Source organism: Leptidea sinapis, chromosome 8, assembly GCF_905404315.1.
Source record: "Leptidea sinapis chromosome 8, ilLepSina1.1, whole genome shotgun sequence".
Taxonomy (NCBI): Eukaryota; Metazoa; Arthropoda; class Insecta; order Lepidoptera; family Pieridae; genus Leptidea; species Leptidea sinapis.
In genome coordinates this window covers 7,109,992-7,118,265 of record NC_066272.1, presented here as the reverse complement: position 1 = coordinate 7,118,265, position 8,274 = coordinate 7,109,992, and the positions used below count along the sequence as shown (strand labels likewise).

The following is an 8,274-nucleotide window of genomic DNA, read 5'->3' as shown; positions in this document are numbered from 1 at the left end:
GACGAGGAAAACAAAGTGACAACCGCAAAGTTTGGGTTCAATCAAGAATCCTGACGGCACTTCATCGTAATGGGTATCATTTACCATCTTATCATAAGTCAACGGGCCTTTTTGTTTAAATATTAAATTATTTACAATTAGTACAACTGTTCATGTTATAATATTGACACACTTTTATACAAATTATCTTGCCCCGAACGTATAGGCATAGCCTGTACTATTGGTGCAAGGCAATGATATATTTCATACAATACACATACTTCAACATACATAAATATACCACACATGAACCTTTAGGCTAGATTATGGATACCACAACGGCACCTATTTCTGCCGTGAAGTAGTAATGTGTAAGCATTATTGCGTTTCGGTCAGAAGGGCGCCGTAGCTAGTGAAATTATTGGGCAAATGACACCTTATATGTCTCAAGGTGAAGAGCGCACTTGTAGTGCCGCTCAGAATTTTTGGGTGTCTCAAAAATCCTGAGTGGCACTGCATTGTAATGGGCAGGGCGTGTCAATTACCATCAGCTGAATGTCCTGCTCGTCTCGTCCTTTACTGTCATAAATATGTCTATAATATATATATATATATATATATATATGTCGGAGGAAGCCATTGAGGGAGTTGCTTGTTAATTGTACGATACTACAATTAACAAGCAACTCCCGATACATAAAATTGTCTCTTTATCATGTAAACACATTTTAGAAATCTTAATATAATTTAATACGAATTTTTACATTGTTGTAAAGCCTAAAACATGTTTCTAATAACGGATTTGTGATTATATTTAAAGTAGGAAGTTATTAAGTAGCCATTGTCAACTGAATTACTGTTTAACGCATAGTGTGCAATGTTTAATGTTTATTGAAATTGTAAAAGCTTCTAATAACTTTTAATTTGATCTTACTTTATAAGTTACATTTTTCCTAGACTAAATAACATTATTATCGTAATTTAAGTAACGACCAATCAGAGCAGAGCACGTGGCTTGAGTGAGGTCGAGGCGCCATCTTTATATAAGGCAGTTTGACAGTTGTTACGGGTTCAGTCGTGGAGTGAAGACGGATCGAGTTGGGTCCTTGAAGTTGGTTCGTTAGTGGTGTTAAAGAATGGCGCTTTGAACTCACTGCTCGGTCTTAACAGTTATAATTTCTCTTTCTGATTATTAATTATCAGCTTCAATGTGTAACTGTGATTTAAACGTGCTGAAACTAAATTAAATATTGTGAAAACTATAATCATCGTGTTTTGTGCTCGCACTTTACCCTCATGACTCCCACCAAGTCCTCAACCACTATAGATGATGTCGTTGAGAAAAGTGTTTCTCCGACATCAGAAGTGGGATCGGTGCCGGCACAAAATGAAGATCTACGAACACCAGCAGAAGACGGATGGCGCGCATTGTTTGAGGCGCAGCAAACCAGCATGCGGCTGCTCGTGGAGGCGCTATCCAACCCACCGAGAACGGAGGACAAGACCATCACGCTGCCTAAATTTGAACCGGAAGTAGCAGACAGCGACGCACGTGCTTGGCTAGCAACGGCGGACATCTGCTTATCGGACCGCAATATACAGGGAAGTCAACTAGTTCTTATACTTAGCAAAGCCATGAGAGGTTGAGCCGCAACATGGTTTTCCCAAATAGCTTTTCCTAATATGAAATGGATTGAATTTAAGGAAATTTTTCTTTCCCGCTTTGATACGCTTGAAACGTGTGCAGCGACTATACTAAACACGCTTAATAGTAAACCGCAAGAAGGTGAAAGCCTCGCTGCATATTCAAGTCGTCTGTTTACTCTGCTTATGTCACGTTGGGGTAGTTTAGGTAAAGAGGAGATAGTGGTATCGCTAATACTTGCACATATGGGGCAAATCGAGCCGCGATTACAACGTCACATATTTTCGGAAGAAATAACTACCCGCATTAAAATGCAGCGAGAGTTGATGGCCTTTTCTTACCGCAAAAGAAGCTACCAAGAGGCAGCGAAAACTGTTACAAGCGCTGCACATGATAATAAACGCCCTAAGTTAAGTTCCATATCGACTAAATGTTACTCTTGCGGAAAATTTGGACATAAATCCTTTGAATGTTTCAGCCGACCACAAGACAAGCAGCAAACAACACCGTTCTCCGAGCGCCCCAACACGGCCGTTGCTACTCGGACCTCTATCACTTGTTTCAAGTGTGGTGTTGAGGGCCACGTAGCATCACGGTGCTCGAAGGCATTGCCGGTTGCACCAGCAGCGGCACCTGGCGTTGTGAAGCGAGTGGACATGTGCGATGTGAGACCTGTCACCGGAATAATCACTCAATTTGGTGAGCGCTTCTCGTTTTGTTTTGATTCCGGGGCTGATTGTTCCTTACTTAAAGAGAGCGTCTCTCGCAAGCTTCTTGGTGTATTACAACATGCAATTGTTACCTTGACCGGTGTAGGAAAATCTAGCGTATTATGCGACTCGCAGATCTTATGTGGAGTCACTCTTAGTGGTCATGACGTAGAAATTTTATTTCACATTGTGCCTGATGATTGTCTAAATAACGACGCTTTGATCGGACGCGACCTGTTGGCTTTAGGGTTATCAGTACATATAACAACATATAACAGTGATAAAGTCACTATTGTTGAGAAACCCTCTCAAGTCAACATTCTAAACATTTTTAAAGACTCGTTTGTCGAAGGTACGCCTACCAGTAGAGTAAAGACAGGTGAACTAGAAATTAATTTAGTAGACCCGAACAAAATTGTCCAACGGCGGCCTTATCATCTCAGTCCGGAAGAGCGAACGATAGTACGTAATAAGTGTAGTGAACTATTGTCTGCGGGAGTAATTAGACCAAGTAAGTCTCTTTTTGCTAGCCCGATGCTTTTAGTAAAAAAGCGCGATGGCACCGACCGGATGTGCGTAGATTACCGAGAATTAAATTCCAATACGGTTCCCGACCGGTACCCCCTGCCTCTAATCGGTGATCAAGTTCAGAGACTCGCAGGCGCGCGATTTTACACGTGTCTTGACATGGCCAGTGGGTTTTATCAAGTGCCTATAAATATAGAGTCAAATTCAATTGAAAAAACAGCATTTATTACCCCTGATGCTCATTATGAGTTTACTGCTATGCCATTTGGCTTAAGAAATGCCCCCTCTGTGTATCAGAGAGCCATCAATACAGCTCTAGGTGACGTAGCGTACTCTTACGCAATCGTTTACATGGACGATCTGATTATACCCGCGGACAGTGTGGAGCAAGGTTTAGAACGTCTACAAGTTGTGCTAAAAACCCTCACTGATGCTGGGTTTTCATTCAATTTGAAAAAATGTGCCTTTTTAAAGAAACAGGTCCAGTTTTTAGGGTATGAAATATCAGAGGGTGAAATCAGACCCAATCCTCGCAAAATAACCGCGTTGACTAACTCCCAACCGCCGCGAACCATTAGTCATCTACGACAGTTTCTGGGCTTGGCATCTTATTTTAGGCAGTTTGTCAATAACTTTTCACTTAAGATGGCACCACTCTACCGTTTGCTAGCCAACAATAATACAAAAATAACTTGGACCACAGATTGCGAAGCAGCTCGGCAGGACATAATATCAACGCTTACTTCATCCCCGGTTTTGATGCTCTTTAATCCGGAGCTGGCGATAGAGCTACATACAGATGCGAGCAGTGAAGGTTACGGCGCGATCCTCTTCCAAAGAGTAGACTCAAAATTACACCCAGTAGAGTACTATAGTAAACGCACTACGCCTGCAGAGTCTCGATACCACTCTTATGAGTTAGAGACACTAGCAGTTGTTAACTCTGTGAAGCATTTTCGTCATTATTTGTATGGCAGAACTTTTACGGTCGTTACTGACTGCAACTGGCTGAAAGCGTCAAGAGCCAAAGTAGACTTAACCCCTAGAGTGCATCGGTGGTGGGCCTTCCTCCAAGCCTTTGATTTCGACATACAATACAGGGAAGGCAGGAGAATGGCCCACGTCGACTTTTTCTCGCGAAATCATTTACCCGATACAAACAACATCGCCGCCGGTGATACTCGTAGTTTAAATAGAGAAAATTACGTAGTAGAGAAACGCGTCAATATAGCTGAGCTATCTTCTAACTGGTTACAAGCGGAGCAACGGCGAGACCCCGAATGTAATGAAATCATTAGTAAATTTGAAAGCGACGATTTGGACTTAGAGAGTTGTAAAATCTACGAAATGCGATCAAATGTTCTCTACAGAAAAATTCAAAGGAACAATCGCAATATTTGGCTTCCAATTGTACCTAGAGCGTTTCACTGGTCGGTTATAAACCATATTCACGAATCTATTCTTCATTTAGGATGGGATAAAACGTTAGAAAAGGTATACCAACATTACTGGTTTCCAAATATGGCTAAATACGTCAGAAAATTTGTTGAAAATTGCATAACATGTAAAGTAGCTAAATCACGAAGTGGTAAACAACAGATAGAGTTACATCCTATACCGAAAACTAATATACCTTGGCACACGATCCACATCGACGCCACAGGTAAGCTCAGTGGCAAAAACGATCAAAAAGAATATGTTTTTATCCTTGTAGACGCTTTTACTAAGTATGTGTTACTCAGGCATTCCACAAGAATTAACAACGATAGTGCGATCTGCGCTCTTAAAACGTCCATATCTCTCTTCGGGACCCCAGTCCGTGTCATCGCGGATCAAGGCAGGTGTTTTGCCAACAACTTTTAAGAATTTCTGCGCAAGTCACAATATCCATTTACACCTAATAGCAACAGGCTCTTGCCACGTGAATGGCCAAGTAGAGCGCATAATGAGTACACTCAAAAACATGCTATCAGTCGTAGAAACAAGCCCAAATAGGTTATGGCAGGACGCTTTAGACGATGTCCAACTCTCTATAAACAGCACTATTCATAGAGTGACTAAAGCAAGCCCTCTGGAATTGCTAATAGGTAGAGTAGCTAGACCGTTAAATTTGGTAACAGTAGACGATCATGAGATTGAGATAGACGTGGAAGAGGTTAGAGAACAAGCCGATAGGCTTATAAAAACAAACGCATGTCTTGATAAAGCACGGTTTGATAAAAACAAGGCAAAAGTCATATCGTTTTCTGTGGGGGATTACGTTTTAATAGAAAATCACGAACGGAATCAAACAAAATTAGATGCTAAATATAGAGGACCCTTTGAGGTAATTGAAATACTGGACGGTGACAGGTATCATCTCAAAAGTTTAAGTTGTAATCGCACTTGCAAATACGCGAGAGACCGCTCACGTCCACTTCCCCATTCTTATGTCCCAATGGAACTGGATCCGTGTCTCTCAGATGACTGTGATGGTAAGATTTTTGTATAATACCTTCTGTTCGAATGACTGATCATAAGTGTACTATCGTGTGATAAAGCGTAATAATTTTATCTAAGGTATTTTAGTACTAAGTAGATGGTTAAAGTTTGGCATAGTTTTGTTAGAGGCGTGGTGGCCATTGAAAGTGAAACTAGTTAAGGGCGAGGTGGCCATTGAAAGTGAAACTAGTTAAGGGCGAGGTGGCCATTGAAGGTAAACTAGTAGAGATAAAGGCGAGGTGGCCGTTGAAAGAAATAAGTTTTTCAAAAGGCAAGGTGGCCATATGGATGTTATTGTTATGTTGAGGTTATTAAGGTTCTGATATTTTCTTAGTCAGGAGTGGCCGAACTACACCAAAATATCTTATTTCAGATAATGATGCTGCGCGGCCTTCAACATCACACGAGGGCGTGTGATATGTCAGGACGGCCGTGTCGGAGGAAGCCATTGAAGGAGTTGCTTGTTGATTGTACGATACTGCATAAAATTGTCTCTTTATCATGTAAACACATTTTAGAAATCTTAATATAATTTAATACGAATTTTTACATTGTTGTAAAGCCTAAAACATGTTTCTAATAACGGATTTGTGATTATATTTAAAGTAGGAAGTTATTAAGTAGCCATTGTCAACTGAATTACTGTTTAACGCATAGTGTGCAATGTTTAATGTTTATTGAAATTGTAAAAGCTTCTAATAACTTTTAATTTGATCTTACTTTATAAGTTACATTTTTCCTAGACTAAATAACATTATTATCGTAATTTAAGTAACGACCAATCAGAGCAGAGCACGTGGCTTGAGTGAGGTCGAGGCGCCATCTTTATATAAGGCAGTTTGACAGTTGTTACGGGTTCAGTCGTGGAGTGAAGACGGATCGAGTTGGGTCCTTGAAGTTGGTTCGTTAGTGGTGTTAAAGAATGGCGCTTTGAACTCACTGCTCGGTCTTAACAGTTATAATTTCTCTTTCTGATTATTAATTATCAGCTTCAATGTGTAACTGTGATTTAAACGTGCTGAAACTAAATTAAATATTGTGAAAACTATAATCATCGTGTTTTGTGCTCGCACTTTACCCTCATGACACCCACCAAGTCCTCAACCACTATAGATGATGTCGTTGAGAAAAGTGTTTCTCCGACATATATATATATATATATATATATATATATATATATACACATACATTACGTAATCGTAATATACATATAGTAGCAATATAAATATTAAAGGAATCGTTTAAATACTTTTGAATAACGTATTTCATTAACGTTTCAGATCACGACTAAATAGTGCTTCAGAATCAAAACGGATATCTGCACTCCTGCTCGAATGAATGCATCCGGACCCGATCTTATTTCCTTTAGAAATTTATAGCATTTACGTCGTTTATCTGTGAAAATGGTATATCAAGGATATTATATGTTTAAGCTCTTCTTACAATGGAGGTACTTTAGAGCCAAAATTATTTCAAATATTACTTTTAATTCACTTATAATTTGACTTGATGCATTTTGTTGATTAATCGCTTTTCACACTCTTACACTATATGCTATTTACTATTACGGGCTATATTTTTTTTATGGAATAGGAGGACAAACGAGCATACGGGTCACCTGGTGTTAAGTGATCACCGCCGCCCACATTCTCATGCAACACCAGAGGAATCACTTGTGTGATTATATATAGGCTGGCAACGAATAATCGTTTTAAGGAAGGTGTATGCGCTTGTTTTGAAGGTATATGTTATGTTATGATTTTCGTATGGCGCAGAGACTTGGACAGTGAAAGCTGCAGACCGCAAACGCATTGACGCCTTTGAGATGTGGTGCTGGAGAAAGATGCTCCGTATCCCCTGGGCAGCATTTCAATCTAATCTCTCCATACTGCGTGAACTCAGGATCTTCTCGCGATTGTCTTCCGAATGTCTGCGCAGAGTTTTAGAATACTTCGGTCACATGTCAAGGAAGGAAGATGGAAACCTTGAGAGGCTCATTGTTGTCGGCAACATAGATGGGAAGAGGCCTCGTGCACGCTGTCCAACACGATGGTCCCACCAGATCCGCTCCGCTCTCGACTCTACGGTTCACAATGCCTTACACACCGCCAGAGACAGGAATAGATGGAGAATGATCATACGAGAGAAAGTGATACAGAAGGGTGGTCACGACCCTCAGTACTGAGGATTACGACGCATTGAGGAGGATATGTTACGATAGTAATAAATAGAAATTGTTAGATTAGGTTCTTAAGTTTTATGAATGTAAGATTATATGATTGGATAGTAATTAATAATTAGATTCATTATGCTCATTTTAAAATTTACATTATTTTTTAAGATGAATGTTACACTTAGATGTAAGTGTTGAAAAAAAAATAAATAAAAAAATTATACATTTTTTTTTATGAATAAATACACTTGACTCTCATCAATGCTTGATCAAAAATGAATTAAACATTTAGTTTAACTACGTTGACTGATTTGAATTGTATACTAATAAGCAGTAACTATATAATATTATGGATAAATTACATATATACGTACAAGAATGACTCCCAGAGGGGTAGCAGATATTATATTATTATTATTAATAATAATAATAGCCTCTTATTTAGTTAATGCAATATTACATAGAAGATTATCTATAAATTTATATTTTTCTTTTTTTGAACTTATTTTTTGCATTATTTCTTTTTTTTTAAATAAAATAATTGACGATACGAGCAGGACGTTGAGATAATGATAACTGTAACGCCCTCTCATTACAATGTAGTGCCGCTCAGGATTCTTGAAAAACCCAAAAATTCTGAGCGGCACTACGCTACATTGCGCTCGTCACCTTGAGACATAAGATGTTAAGTCTCAAGTTAAGCATTATATGAACAAAATAAGTAACAAACAAAACAATATTTAAATTATTCTATAAGA

At 39.1% G+C, this 8,274-nt stretch overlaps 1 pseudogene; it reads left to right on the top strand.

Annotated features, from left to right (window-relative positions):
• The first annotated feature begins 1,421 nt into the window (after positions 1 to 1,421).
• LOC126965805 (uncharacterized) lies at positions 1,422 to 6,252 on the top strand (annotated as a pseudogene).
• The last annotated feature ends 2,022 nt before the right edge of the window (positions 6,253 to 8,274 follow it).